The following is a 15,649-nucleotide window of genomic DNA, read 5'->3' on the forward strand; positions in this document are numbered from 1 at the left end:
TTTAACTTGGGAATGTTTCCGGTAGCCTTCCACAAGCTTCCCACAATAAGTTGGGTGAATTTTGGGCCATTCCTCCCTGACAGAGCTGGTGTAACTGAGTCAGGTTTGTAGGCCTCTTTGCTCGCCACGCTTTTTTCAGTTCTGCCCACACATTTTCTATAGGATTGAGGACAGGGCTTTGTGATGGCCACTCCAATACCTTGACTTTGTTGTCCTTAAGCCATTTTGCCATAACTTTGGAAGTATGCTTGGGTCATTGTCCATTTGGAAGACCCATTTGACCAAGCTTTAACTTCCTGACTTATGTCTTGAGATGTTGCTTCAATATATCCACATAATTTTCCTTCCTCATGATGCCATCTATTTTGTGAAGTGCACCAGTCCCTCCTGCAGCAAAGCACCCCCACAGCATGATGCTGCCACCCCCATGCTTCACGGTTGGGATGGTGTTCTTCGGCTTGCAAGTACCCCCTTTTTCCTCCAAACATGACGATGTTCATTATGGCCAAACAGTTCTATTTTTGTTTCATCAGACCAGAGGACATTTCTCTAGAAAGTACGATCTTTGTCCCCCATGTGCAGTTGCAAACCGTAATGTGGCTTTTTTATGGCGGTTTTGGGGCAGTGGCTTTCTTCCTTGCTGAGCGGCCTTTCAGGTTATGTCCGATATAGGACTTGTTTTACTGTGGACATCGATACTTTTGTACCTGTTTCCTCCAGCATCTTCACAAGGTCCTTTGCTGTTATTCTGGGATTGATTTGCACCTTTTCGCATCAAAGTACGTTCATCTCTAAGAGACAGAACGCGTCTCCTTCCTGAGGCGGTATGACGGCTCCGTGGTCCCATGGTGTTTATACTTGCGTACTTTTGTTTGTACAGATGAACGTGGTACCTTCAGGCGTTTGGAAATTGCTCCCAAGGATGAACCAGACTTGTGGAGGACTACAATTTTCTGAGGTCTTTGCTGATTTCTTTGATTTTCCCATGATGTCAAGCAGAGGCACTGAGTTTGAAGGTAGGCCTTGAAATACATCCACAGGTACACCTCCAATTGACTAAAATTATGTCAATTAGCCTATGAAGCTTCTAAAGCCATTACATAATTTTCTGGAATGTTCCAAGCTGTTTAAAGGCACAGTCAACTTAGTGTATGTAAACTTCTGACCCACTGGAATTGTGATACAGTGAATTATAAGTGAAATAATCTGTCTGTAAACAATTGTTGGAAAAATTACTTGTGTCATGCACAAAGTAGATGTCCTAACCGACTTACCAAACTACAGTTTGTTAACAAGACATTTGTGGAGTGGTTGAAAAACAAGTTTTAATAACTCCAACCTAAGTGTATGCAAACTTCCGACTTCAACTGTACATACATACATACATACATACACACACATGCACACACACAAAAGTATGTGGACACGCCTTCAAATTAGTGGATTTGGCTATTTCAGCCCCACCCGTTGCTGACAGGTGTATAAAATCGAGCACACAGCCATGCAATCTCCATAGACAAACATTTTTTTAGTAGAATGGCCTTACTGAAGATATCAGTGACTTGGCACTGTCATGTCAACGTGGCACTGTCATGGGATGCCACCTTTCCAACAAGTCAGTTCGTCAAATGTCTGCCTGCTAAAGCTGCGGCAGTCAACTGTGAGTGCTGTTATTGTGAAGTGGTAGGCCACACAAGCTCCCAGAACGGGACCGCCGAGTGCTGAAGCGAGTAGCACGTAAAAATCGTCTGTCCTCGGTTGCAACACTCACTACCGGGGCAGTTCCAAACTGCTCTGGAAGCAACGTCAGCACAAGCTTCATGAAATGGGTTTCCATGGCCGAGCAGCTGCACACAAGCCTAAGATCACCATGCGCAATGCCAAGCGTAGCGGCTGGAGTGGTGTAAAGCTCGGCCGCCATTGGACTCTGGAGCAGTGGGAAACATGTTCTCTGGAGTGATGAATCACGCTTAACCATCTGGCAGTCCGATGGACAAATTTGGGTTTGGCGTACTGTTTTTCATGGTTCGGGATAGGCCCCTTAGTTCCAGTGAAGGGAAATCTTAGCGCTAAAGCATATAATGACATTCTAGATGATTCTGTGCTTCCAGCTTTGTGGCAACAGTTTGGGGAAGGCCCATTCCTGTTTCAGCATGACAGTGCCCCGTGCACAAGCGAGGTCCATACCGAAATGGTTGTGTCGAGATCGGTGTGGAAGAACTTGACTGGCCTGCACATAGCCCTGCCCTCAACCCCATCGAACACCTTTGGGATGAATTGAAACAGCGACTGCGAGCCAGGCATGATCGCCCAACATCAGTGCCCGACCTCACTAAAGCTCTTGTGGCTGAATGGAAGCAAGTCCCTGCAGCAATGTTCCAACATCTAGTGTAAAGCCTTCCCAGAAGAGTGGATGCTGTTATAGAAGCAAAGGGGGGGACCAACTCCATATTAATGCCCATGATTTTGGAAGTGAGATGTTCGACAAGGAAGTGTCCACATACTTTTGGTCATGTAGTGTATCTCATGCCACACTGTTTGGCAAACCCTTATGCTTGCTAGCTAGCTCATGTTAGATGAGAATAGCAAAAGTTAAATACTAGTTATCTAAAAATTAAAAACGTCAACTTACCCTTTTGCCCAAGACTTTAGTATTGTCCTAATGTTCTGAATTTTTGTGACGTTGCCAATTCTTGTTCCCGAATGTATTTCGTTATTTGGTCCTCAAAACTCGAACTTGAGATATGCCAGTTGAGAATGCAGCGTTGCCCGCAACCTAATGATTGGTCCCGTAAGGGCCTTCTGACTTTGTGTCTGTGGTAACTAGTGACCATCCACCTGAAGTGAGCAAAACAGTTGACCACCTTTCTGAGCTGTGTCACCACAAATCTTTCTCAACCTAATGCTGCGTTGAAAACAACTGGGAACAATCCGACTTTCGACTTCAGTGCAACTGGTACTCGGAAAAAAACGTTTCAATGCCCATTGCTGCACGTCACTTTTACTTGGCCGAATTGACGAGACGGACTTTTTTTCATAGAAACTAGTTTACCTGAAACACGTCTTTCTCCGGCAAATATAATAATCACGATCATGTGCAGTCAATCGCCCATACCCTACCTCATAGCCCTGTAGCCTATAATATAACATTGATTCATATTGACTAGGCTAATCAATATGAATCAACGACAATGTAAGCAAGCCTAAAATGATCGACATTGAACGTTGAAATCAGTATTTAATGACTTAACAATTCTACGGATATCTTACCCCTAAATCACCTCTCTCTGCGATGGCCTAACTTTTACAAAACACTTTTCTACATAAAATTGTAAAGAACCGCTACAAACCTCAGAAACATTTTTCTTTCGCGATAGTGTCCATTTTGTCCTCTACTTCCTTATAAATGTACTTCCTATTTCAACACAGTGGGCGGGTTCACCACGTATAGGTTTATAGTATATATATGTATGCAATGTAAAGTCTTCATACACTTAATGCAAGTATTCAGGCCATAAATTCATATTTTTATCTTAAAAGTGGGTTTTTATTCTTTATTTCAGGATTTGATTTAGTGATGTTTCGCAGTGTTACCAAGGAGGGCCCAAGGAAGGACGCTAGACGGTCATATCTGTGTGGTAACATGATAGGATGGGTAACCAATGATATACAATGACTCTGCAAACCCCCAAAAATACCCATTGATGCAAAGAAACCCCTCTTAACCTGTTGCGCGATGGTGGAAATTGTATCGTTACAGTACGTTTTGCTGATGATTGCATCCAAAACATTGACTCATCGGGATGTGAGACGCCGCTTGCCGATCGGAAAGCTCGGCTGAAAAGTGCCCGTTGCCAAAAACTCGAGGATGGATAACACTTTGACGTGCACCCGAATGGCATGGGTTTGCCTTTCTAAAGTAGGTCTTAAATCCTCGCAAAGATCCTATAAGATTGGTTTTGGGAACGATATCTGATGAGCCAATCTGTACTTTCTGCTAAAAAAGTCCCACCTGTCTCTAAAACGTGCTCTCTGTGAAATGCAGCCGGTGCCAGATCTTCCAACAGAGCAAGATCAGCCATCTCTCATTGGATTTCCATCATCTCAGTCTTTTATAGGATTTACACAATATTTTCACTTTCACACGTACCTCTAATTTAACAAATTACTGTACTTTATATGGATTATTATCGTAACAAATGCACTGATGTAGTCAAAATACACTGCTCAAAAAAATAAAGGGAACACTTAAACAACACAATGTAACTCCAAGTCAATCACACTTCTGTGAAATCAAACTGTCCACTTAGGAAGCAACACTGATTAACAATACATTTCACATGCTGTTGTGCAAATGGAATAGACAACAGTTGGAAATTATAGGCAATTAGCAAGACACCCCCAATAAAGGACTGGTTTTGCAGGTGGTGACCACAGACCACTTCTCAGTTCCTATGCTTCCTGGCTGATGTTTTGGTCGCTTTTGAATGCTGGCGGTGCTTTCACTCTAGTGGTCAGCAAGAGCCAAGTCTACAACCCACACAAGTGGCTTAGGTAGTGCAGCTCATCCAGGATGGCACATCAATGCGAGCTGTGGCAAAGAAGGTTTGCTGTGTCTGTCAGCGTAGTGTCCAGAGCATGGAGGCGCTACCAGGAGACAGGCCAGTACATCAGAGACGTGGAGGAGGCCGTGAGTAGGGCAACAACCCAGGCAGCAGGACTGCTACTCCGCCTTTGTGCAAGGAGGGAGCAGGAGGAGCACTGCCAGAGCCCTGCAAAATGACCTCCAGCAGGCCACAAATGTGCATGTGTCTGCTCAAACGGTCAGGAAACAGACTAAATGAGGGTAGGATGAGGGCCCGGCGTCCACAGGTGGGGGTTGTGCTTACAGCCCAACACCGTGCAGGACGTTGGCATTTGTCAGAGAACACCAAGATTGGCAAATTCGCCACTGGCATCCTGTGCTCTTCACAGACGAAAGCAGGTTCACACTGAGCACGTGACAGACGTGACCGAGTCTGGAGACGCTGTGGAGAACCCAACAGACTCTTACCCTGCCCCCACCACCACCACCCAACAGACTCTTACCCTGCCCCCCACCACCACCACCCAACAGACTCTACCCTGCCCCCCCACACCACCCAACAGACTCTTACCTGCCCCCCCACCACCCAACAGACTCTTACCCTGCCCCCCACCACCCAACAGACTCTTACCTACCCCCAACCACCACCCAACAGACTCTTACCCTGCCCCCACCATCCCACCACCCAACAGACTCTTACCCTGCCCCCACCACCACCACCCAACAGACTCTTACCCTGCCCCCCACCACCACCCAACAGACTCTTACCCTGCCCCCACCACCACCACCCAACAGACTCTTACCCTGCCCCCACCACCACCACCCAACAGACTCTTACCCTGCCCCACCACCACCACCCAACAGACTCTTACCCTGCCCCCACCACCACCACCCAACAGACTCTTACCCTGCCCCCCACCATCACCACCCAACAGACTCTTACCCTGCCCCACCACCACCACCCAACAGACTCTTACCCTGCCCCCACCACCACCCAACAGACTCTTACCCTGCCCCCCACCACCACCACCCAACAGACTCTTACCCTGCCCCACCACCACCACCCAACAGACTCTTACCCGGCCCCCACCACCACCACCCAACAAGACTCTTACCCTGCCCCCCACCACATCACCCAACAGACTCTTACCCTGCCCCCACCACCACCACCCAACAGACTCTTACCCTGCCCCCACCATCACCACCCAACAGACTCTTACCCTGCCCCCACCACCACCACCCAACAGACTCTTACCCTGCCCCCACCACCACCACCCAACAGACTCTTACCTGCCCCCACCACCCAACAGACTCTTACCCTGCCCCCACCACCACCACCCAACAGACTCTTACCTGCCCCCACCCCACCACCCAACAGACTCTTACCCTGCCCCCACCACCACCACCCAACAGACTCTTACCCTGCCCCCACCACCCAACAGACTCTTACCCTGCCCCCACCACCCAACAGACTCTTACCCTGCCCCCACACCACCCAATAGACTCTTACCCTGCCCCCACCACCCAACAGACTCTTACCCTGCCCCCACCACCACCACCCAACAGACTCACCCTGCCCCCACCACCACCACCCAACAGACTCTTACCCTGCCCCCACCACCACCACCCAACAGACTCTTACCTGCCCCACCACCCAACAGACTCTTACCCTGCCCCACCACCACCACCCAACAGACTCTTACCCTGCCCCCCACCACCCAACAGACTCTTACCCTGCCCCCCACCACCACCACCCAACAGACTCTTGGGCTCCTGCCCCACCACCACCACCCAACACACTCTTACCCTGCCCCCACCACCCAACAGACTCTTACCCTGCCCACCACCCAACAGACTCTTCACCCTGCCCCCACCACCCAACAGACTCTTACCCTGCCCCCACCACCCAACAGACTCTTACCCTGCCCCCACCACCCAACAGACTCTTACCTCTGCCCCCACCACCCAACAGACTCTTACCCTGCCCCACCACCCAACAGACTCTTACCCTGCCCCCACCACCCAACAGACTCTTACCCTGCCCCCCACCACCACCCAACAGACTCTTACCCTGCCCCACCACCCAACAGACTCTTACCCTGCCCCACCACCCAACAGACTCTTACCCTGCCCCCACCACCCAACAGACTCTTTGCCCCCCACCACCCAACAGACACTTACCCTGCCCCCACCACCAACAGACTCTTACCCTGCCCCCACCACCCAACAGACCTTACCTGCCCCACCACCCAACAGACTCTTACCCTGCCCCCACCACCCAACAGACTCTTACCCTGCCCCCCACCACCACCACCCAACAGACTCTTACCCTGCCCACCCAACAGACTCTTACCCTGGCCCCCACCACCACCACCCAACATACTCTTACCCTGCCCCCCACCACCACCACCCAACAGACTCTACCCTGCCCCCACCACCACCACCCAACAGACTCTACCCTGCCCCCAACCACCACCACCCAATAGACTCTTACCTGCCCCCACCACCACCACCCAACAGACTCTTACCCTGCCCCCACCACCACCACCCAACAGACTCTTACCCTGGCCCCCCACCACCACCACCCAACATACTCTTACCCTGCCCACCCACCACCACACCCAACAGACTCTTACCCTGCCCCCCACCACCACCCAACAGACTCTTACCCTGCCCCCACCACCACCCAACAGACTCTTACCCTGCCCCCCCCACCACCCAACAGACTCTTACCCTGCCCCACCACCCAACAGACTCTTACCCTGCCCCCCACCACCCAACAGACTCTTACCCTGCCCCCCCACCACCCAACAGACTCTTACCCTGCCCCCCCCCACCACCCAACAGACTCTTACCTGCCCCCCACCACCCAACAGACTCTTACCCTGCCCCCCACCCAAAAACAGACTCTTACCCTGCCCCCACCACCCAACAGACTCTTACCCTGCCCCCCACCCAACAACAGACTCTTACCCTGCCCCCACCACCCAACAGACTCTTACCCTGCCCCCCACCCAAACAACAGACTCTTACCCTGCCCCCCACCCAACAACAGACTCTTACCCTGCCCCCACCACCCAACAGACTCTTACACTGCCCCACCACCCAACAGACTCTTACCCTGCCCCCTCCACCACCCAGTTGTAAATGTCTACATATTATTATCATCTTTATCTTGTCTCATTCACTTCTCTTGATTTGATTTGATTTATTTTGACCTGCGCTGTTGGAGCCCAGAGCACCAGATGTTGCGTCCCTCTCCATGTGACTAATAAACTCATCTAATCTAATTAACGATGGGATTTTAAAGTGTTTTCTAAAATTGATTATTATAATATTATTATTAATAGTAGCATCATAAATAATGTTATTTGTATTACTGCTGTTACCATGACAACTGTCTAGTAATCATTACTTTCAATGCTGTTAACAAATGTCAGTGCTATAATATTATTTGTGCTATAAAGGCGGTTGACTTTATTGCTTTTTTCCATATTGTTAAACAATATTCTAAGTCACAATACATTCCTTTTAATTGACATGCGACAACATGTATTTGACAGGGATACTGCAGCATCAATCAACATTTCTGTAAATGTGCCAGATTTAGCTGTAGTCCCTGGGCAGGTAGATACACATAGAAAATACAACGTTATAAAACATTTAGTAAAACATTGTGTATAGATGGGGGCTGATTGGTCCTTCAGCCACTCTCAAGTCATTGGTAAAGGGGTGAGAGGTTGAACAGCTCCTTATATGTCCTTCAGCCACTCTCAAGTCATTGGTAAAGGGGAGAGAGGTTGAACAGCTCCTTATATGTCCTTCAGCCACTCTCAAGTCATTGGTAAAGGGGAGAGAGGTTGAACAGCTCCTTATATGTCCTTCAGCCACTCTCAAGTCATTGGTAAAGGGGAGAGAGGTTGAACAGCTCCTTATATGTCCTTTCAGCCACTCTCAAGTCATTGGTAAAGGGGTGAGAGGTTGCACAGCTCCTTATATGTCCTTCAGCCACTCTCAAGTCATTGGTAAAGGGGTGAGAGGTTGAGCAGCTCCTTATGTCTGTCAATGGTCAATGTGCTCTCACTGAGAAAACTGCTGATAGACTGAGGTGGTTGTGTTGATATCCAGCCCCTCTCATTAACCTCTATCAGGCCAACACTGTACAATATATTCATAAAATACATTTCTGTGGTTTTAAGTTGAATGCCAAATTCTCAGAGCCATTTTCCCGGACACATTCACAGTGAGTATGCAAATACAGTAAGTAAATTCCAATAACATCAAATACATGTTTACAATGCGTATACAATACATGTTTACAATGCGTATACAATACATGCTTATAATGCGTATACAATGACATTTAAAATCTAAAGTTTAAAATACACAGACATCAGGTAGGTAGGTGTGTTGATGTGAGAGAGAGACAGAGTTGTATCAACATGTTCTGCTAGATAGGGGTCCATACCTAGGGTACCTAGTGGAGGACTAACTGACCCTCCTGCTAGATAGGGGTCCAGCTAGGTACCTAGTGGAGGACTAACTGACCCTCCTGCTAGATAGGGGTCCAGCTAGGTACCTAGTGGAGGACTAACTGACCCTCCTGCTAGATAGGGGTCCAGCTAGGTACATAGTGGAGGACTAACTGACCCTCCTGCTAGATAGGGGTCCAGCTAGGTACCTAGTGGAGGACTAATTGACCCTCCTGCTAGTGATAGGGGTCCAGCTAGGTACTTAGTGGAGGACTAACTGACCCTCCTGCTAGATAGGGGTCCAGCTAGGTACCTAGTGGAGGACTAACTGACCCTCCTGCTAGATAGGGGTCCAGCTAGGTACGCTAGTGGAGGACTAACTGACCCTCCTGCTAGATAGGGGGTCCAGCTAGGTACCTAGTGGAGGACTAACTGACCCTCCTGCTAGATAGGGGTCCAGCTAGGTACCTAGTGGAGGACTAACTGACCCTCCTGCTAGATAGGGGGTCCAGCTAGGTACCTAGTGGAGGACTAACTGACCCTCCTGCTAGATAGGGGTCCAGCTAGGTACCTAGTGGAGGACTAACTGATCCTCCTGCTAGAAGATCCACACCTCCAGGAGGCTGCAGAAGGAGAGAGAGGCTGTGTGGCTGGACCTTTGGTTAGTTTATTGCTATTATAGTGGTCATGTTTGATTGACATTTTCTGTACATTTTAGGAGCCTGAATTAAAGCAACAGACAACAAGAACATGTTGAACCACCCTGCCTGTCTATTCTGCCTGGTCTCCCCACACCCAGGGGTTGGCTACAACTGTTGTTCTGAAGCTGTGACCAAAGACAGGGGTCCAGCTCCCCCAAGAAGGTTTATCATCCTGGAACATGACTCAGTTCCTTTTCTCAACACCATGTCGATGATGTCACTGCCTTCTCTGCCCTCTCAGCTATCACCTTTGCTGACTCCATTTCCTCCTGGTTGATGACTGTGTGTTGCAGGAGTCCGTCCAGGCAGACCTTCCAGGACAGGTCCTGACACTCGTCTCACAAACTCTGTCCGTAGCAGAACGCAGCTGCTGCTCTGCAGAAACCAGTCAGACTGCTCTCACCGGACGCCCTGCCCCCAACACAGCACCTGAGATGAGGCAGGTTATAAAATAACTACATTTGTTCATTCACATTTCAGACATTTAGAAACAGAGCGTCTTTCAGAGTGACCTACAGTAAAAGTCTTCATTGTATTATTAATCTTTGCATTAAGAACACATTCTGTAACAATAACAACCTGCATCAATGAACACATCACACCACTACTGTTTCATTCATATTTTGGGTCGGTTTTCACAGACGTAGAAAAAGATGCTGGGGAATTCAGAACTAGGCTAATCTACATCAAGTCCTGGAGGAGATGTCATTCAGAACCAGGCTAATCTACATCACGTCCTGGAGGAGATGTCATTGGGGCATTCAGAACCAGGCTAATCTACATCAAGTCCTGGAGGAGATTTCATTCAGAACCCAGGGCTAATCTACATCACGTCCTGGAGGAAATGTCATTCAGAACCAGGCTAATCTACATCAAGTCCTGGAGGAGATGTCATTCAGAACCAGGCTAATCTACATCAAGTCCTGGAGGAGATGTCATTGGGACATTCAGAACCAGGCTAATCTACATCGTCCTGGAGTTGATGTCCAATCAGAACTCAGGCTAATCTACATCAAGTCCTGGAGGAGATGTCATTGGGGGCATTCAGAACCAGGCTAATCTACATCACGTCCTGGAGGAGATGTCATTCAGAACCAGGCTAATCTACATCAAGTCCTGGAGGAGATGTCATTGGGGCATTCAGAACCAGGCTAATCTACATCAAGTCCTGGAGGAGATGTCATTGGGGCATTCAGAACCAGGCTAATCTACATCAAGTCCTGGAGTTGATGTCAATCAGAACAAAGCTAATCTACATCAAGTCCTGGAGGAGATGTCATTGGGGCATTCAGAACCAGGCTAATCTACATCACGTCCTGGAGGAGATGTCCAGAACAGGCTAATCTACATCAAGTCCTGGAGGAGATGTCATTCAGAACCAGGCTAATCTACATCACGTTCTGGAGGAGATGTCATTGGGGCATTCAGAACCAGGCTAATCTACATCAAGTCCTGGAGGAGATTTCATTCAGAACCAGGCTAATCTACATCACGTCCTGGAGGAAATGTCATTCAGAACCAGGCTAATGTACATCAAGTCCTGGAGGAGATGTCATTCAGAACCAGGCTAATCTACATCAAGTCCTGGAGGAGATGTCATTGGGGCATTCAGAACCAGGCTAATCTACATCAAGTCCTGGAGGAGATGTCATTGGGGCATTCAGAACCAGGCTAATCTACATCACGTCCTGGAGGAGATGTCATTCAGAACCAGGCTAATCTACATCAAGTCCTGGAGGAGATGTCATTGGGGCATTCAGAACCAGGCTAATCTACATCAAGTCCTGGAGGAGATGAGTCTAATCTACAGTAGGTACACTTCAACTGTGAGAGACGGAATCTAGAAAATCACATTGTATGATTTTAAGTAATTAACTTACATGTTATTGCATGACATAAGTATTTGATCACCTACCAACCATTAAGAATTCCGGCTCTCACAGACCTGTTAGTTTTTTCTTTAGAAGCCCTCATGTTCTCCACTCATTACCTGTATTAACTGCACCTGTTTGAACTCGTTACCTGTATAAAAGACACCTGTCCACACACTCAATCAAACAGACTCCAACCTCTCCACAATGGCCAAGACCAGAGAGCTGTGTAAGGACATCAGGGATAAAATTGTAGACCTGCACAAGGCTGGGATGGGCTACAGGACAATAGGCAAGCAGCTTGGTGAGAAGGCAACAACTGTTGGCGCAATTATTAGAAAATGGAAGAAGTTCAAGATGATGGTCAATCACCCTTGGTCTGGGGCTCCATGCAAGATCTCACCTCTTGGGGCATCAATGATCGTGAAGAAGGTGAGGGATCAGCCCAGAACCACACAGCAGGACCTGGTAAATGACCTGAAGAGAGCTGGGGACCACAGTCTCAAAGAAAACCATTAGTAACACTACGCCGTCATGGATTAAATCCTGCAGCGCACGCAATGTCCCCCTGCTCAAGCCAGCGCATGTCCAGGCCCGTCTGAAGTTTGCCAATGACCATCTGGATGATCCAGAGGAGGAATGGGAGAAGGTCATGGTCTGATGAGACAAAAATATAGCTTTTTGGTCTAAACTCCACTCCGCCGTGTTTGGAGGAAGAAGAAGGATGAATACAACCCCAAGAACACCATCCCAACCGTAAAGCATGGAGGTGGAAACATCATTCTTTGGGGATGCTTTTCTGCAAAGGAGACAAGGACGACTGCAACCGTATTGAGGGGGAGGATGGATGGGGCAATGTATCGCGAGATCTTGGCCAACAACCTCCTTCCATCAGTAAGAGCATTGAAGATGGGTCGTGGCTGGGTCTTCCAGCATGACAACGACCCGAAAACACACAGCCAGGGCAACTAAGGAGTGGCTCCGTAAGAAGCATCTCAAGGTCCTGAGTGGCCTAGCCAGTCTCGGAGACCTGAACCCAATAGAAAATCTTTGGAGGAGCTGAAAGTCCGTATTGCCCAGCGACAGCCCCGAAACCTGAAGGATCTGGAGAAGGTCTGTATGGAGAGGTGGGCCAAAATCCCTGCTGCAGTGTGTGCAAACCTGGTCAAGACCTACAGGAAACGTGATGATCTCTGTAATTGCAAACAAAGGTTTCTCTACCAAATATTAAGTTCTGCTTTTCTGATGTATCAAATACTTATGTCATGCAATAAATTGCATATTAATTACTTAAAAATCATACAATGTGATTTTCTGGATTTTGTTTTAGATTCCGTCTCTCACAGTTGAAGTGTACCTATGAAAAAAAATGACAAGACCTCTACATGCTTTGTAAGTAGGAAAACCTGCAAAATCTGCAGTGTATCAAATACTTGTTCTCCCCACTGTACATCAAGTCCTGGAGGAGATGTCATTCAGAACCAGGCTAATGTACATCAAGTCCTGGAGGAGATGTCATTCAGAACCAGGCTAATCTCCATCAAGTCCTGGAGGAGATGTCATTCAGAACCAGGCTAATCTACATCAAGTCCTGGAGGAGATGTCATTCAGAACCAGGCTAATCTACATCAAGTCCTGGAGGAGATGTCATTGTTCTTAGACAGCCTTTTATAATCAGGACTAGTCCAACAGTAAACCATGTGCGACTGGCCCTCAAGCCATTGGTTTGTACAGTGCATTTGGAAAGTATTCAGACCCCTTAACTTTTTTCACATTTTGTTACGTTACAGCCTTATTATAAAATGGATTAACTACATGTTTCTCCTCATCAATCTACACACAATACCCCATCAATGACAAAGCGAAAACAGGTTTTTGTAAATGTTTACAAATGTATTAAAAATAAAAAGACAGAAATACCTCATTTATAGTATTCAGACCCTTTCTATGAGACTCGAAATTAAGCTCAGGTGCATCCTGTTTCCATTGATCATTCTTGAGATGTTTCTACAACTTGATTGGAGTCCACCTGTGTAAATTCAATTGATTGGACATGATTTGGAAAGGCACACACCTGTATAGATAAGGTCCCACAGTTGACAGTGCATGTCAGAGCAAAAACCAAGCCATGAGGTCCGAAGGAATTGTCCTTAGAGCTCCGAGACAGGTATGTCAAGGCCCAGATATGGGGAAGGGTGCCGAAAAAGCTCTGCAGCATTGAAGGTCCCCAAGAACACAATGGCCTCCATCATTCTTAAATGGAAGAAGTTTGGAACCACCAAGACTCTTCCTAGAGCTGGCTGCCCGGACAAACTGAGCAAGCGGGGGAGAAAGGCCTTGGTCAGGGAGGTGACTGAGAACCCGATGGTCACTCTGACAGAGCTCCAGGAGTTCCTCTGTGGAGATGGGAGAACCTTCCAGAAGGACAACCATCTCTGCAGAACTCCACCAATCAGGCCTTTATGGTAGAGTGGCCAGACGGAAGCCACTCCTCAGTAAAAGGGCACATGACAGCCCGCTTGGAGTTTGCAAAAAAAAGGCACCTAAGGACTCTCAGACCATGAGAAACAAGATTCTCTGGTCTGATGAAGCTAAAGATTGAACTCTTTGGCCTGGAATGCCAAGCGTCGCATCTGGAAGAACCCCGGCACCATCCCTACGGTGAAGCATGGTGGTGGCAGCATCATACTGTGGGATGTTTTTCAGCGGCAGGGACTGGGAGACTAGTCAGGATCGAGGGAAAGATGAACTCAGCAAAGTACAGAGAGATCCTTAATGAAAACCTGGTCTAGGCGCTCAGGACCTCAGACTGGGGCCAAGGTTCACCTTCCAACAGGACAACTACCCTAAGCACATAGACAAGACAACGCAGGAGTGGCATCGGGACAAGTCTCTGAGTTTCCTTGAGTGGCCCAGCCCAGAGCCCGGACTTGAACCCGATCGAACATCTCTGGAGAGACCTGAAAATAGCTGTGCAGCGACGCTCCCCATCCAACCTGACAGAGCTTCTGCAGAGAAGAATGGGAGAAACTCCCCAAATACAGGTGTGCCAAGCTTGATAGCGTCATACCAAGAAGAATCGGGGGCTGAAATCGCTGCCAAAGGTGCTTCAAGAAAGTACTGAGTAAAGGATCTGAATACTTATGTAAATGTGATATTTCATTATTTATTTAGTTTTTATAAATATGTTTTTTTTGCTTTGTCATTATGGTATGTGTGTATATTGATGAGGGAGAACACTTTAATCCATTTTATAATAAGGCTGTAACGTAACAAAATGTGGAACAATTCAAGGGGTCTGAATACTTTCTGAATGCACTGTAACTCATGTTTACTTACTTGTTGAATGGGTGGCAGTGATGTATTCATCTGAAAGATAAATAAAATGAGGTTATATCACTTAAATAGCATCTGTTACATAAGTACAAAGTTATGATTGACATATGCTCCTACCTTGTGATACCACTTCTTTCCATGCAATCCTCTCATCATCACCGAATAACTCCATCTCAATGCTCAACCCCTGTCATTTTCACAACCGCCTGAAAAAGCTTGGTGTGGAGTCTCTATGTATGAGATGAATCTTCTGGAGAGAGAGATGGAAAGAGAGTGAGAGAAAGATTGCTTCGCAATGTAAACATATGTTTCCCATGCCAATAAAGCCATGAATTGAGAGCCATCGAACAAGAGAGAGCAATGGATAGAAATGTGACTTAAAATGTCAGATTCATGTTCTTAGTCTATTAAAACTGTACCTGTGGATTGATGGCGGTAGAACTGGGGAATGTTCAGTCTGAAGAAACTATTCAGTTTGAAGGCCTGCTCCGGTCTTGAGATGAGAACCCTTGAAGACCCTTGAGACTTTTCCTGTTGTTCCACAGCCTGCGAAACGGCATGAAATACACAGCCAATCAATGTATAGTCTTATTCAAACATTATTCAGAAAACTAGCAACAAACTATTATCTTCATGTTATGAGTGTCAACATAAACCGTACCACTGCTTAGTTAAGGTCACCTC

The 15,649-nt window shown here is 47.5% G+C and overlaps 1 long non-coding RNA gene across 1 annotated transcript; it reads right to left on the reverse strand.

Moving 5' to 3' along the window:
- Positions 1–10,159: 10,159 nt before the first annotated feature.
- Positions 10,160–15,144, reverse strand: LOC123488416. Its single transcript, XR_006660060.1, has 3 exons — positions 15,083–15,144; positions 14,969–14,998; positions 10,160–10,187 (listed from the first exon to the last, which is right to left on the reverse strand). It is a non-coding gene; the product is annotated as an uncharacterized LOC123488416 (long non-coding RNA).
- Between the last annotated feature and the right edge of the window lie 505 nt (positions 15,145–15,649).

This window comes from Coregonus clupeaformis, unplaced genomic scaffold (genome assembly GCF_020615455.1).
Source record: "Coregonus clupeaformis isolate EN_2021a unplaced genomic scaffold, ASM2061545v1 scaf2285, whole genome shotgun sequence".
NCBI lineage: Eukaryota > Metazoa > Chordata > Actinopteri > Salmoniformes > Salmonidae > Coregonus > Coregonus clupeaformis.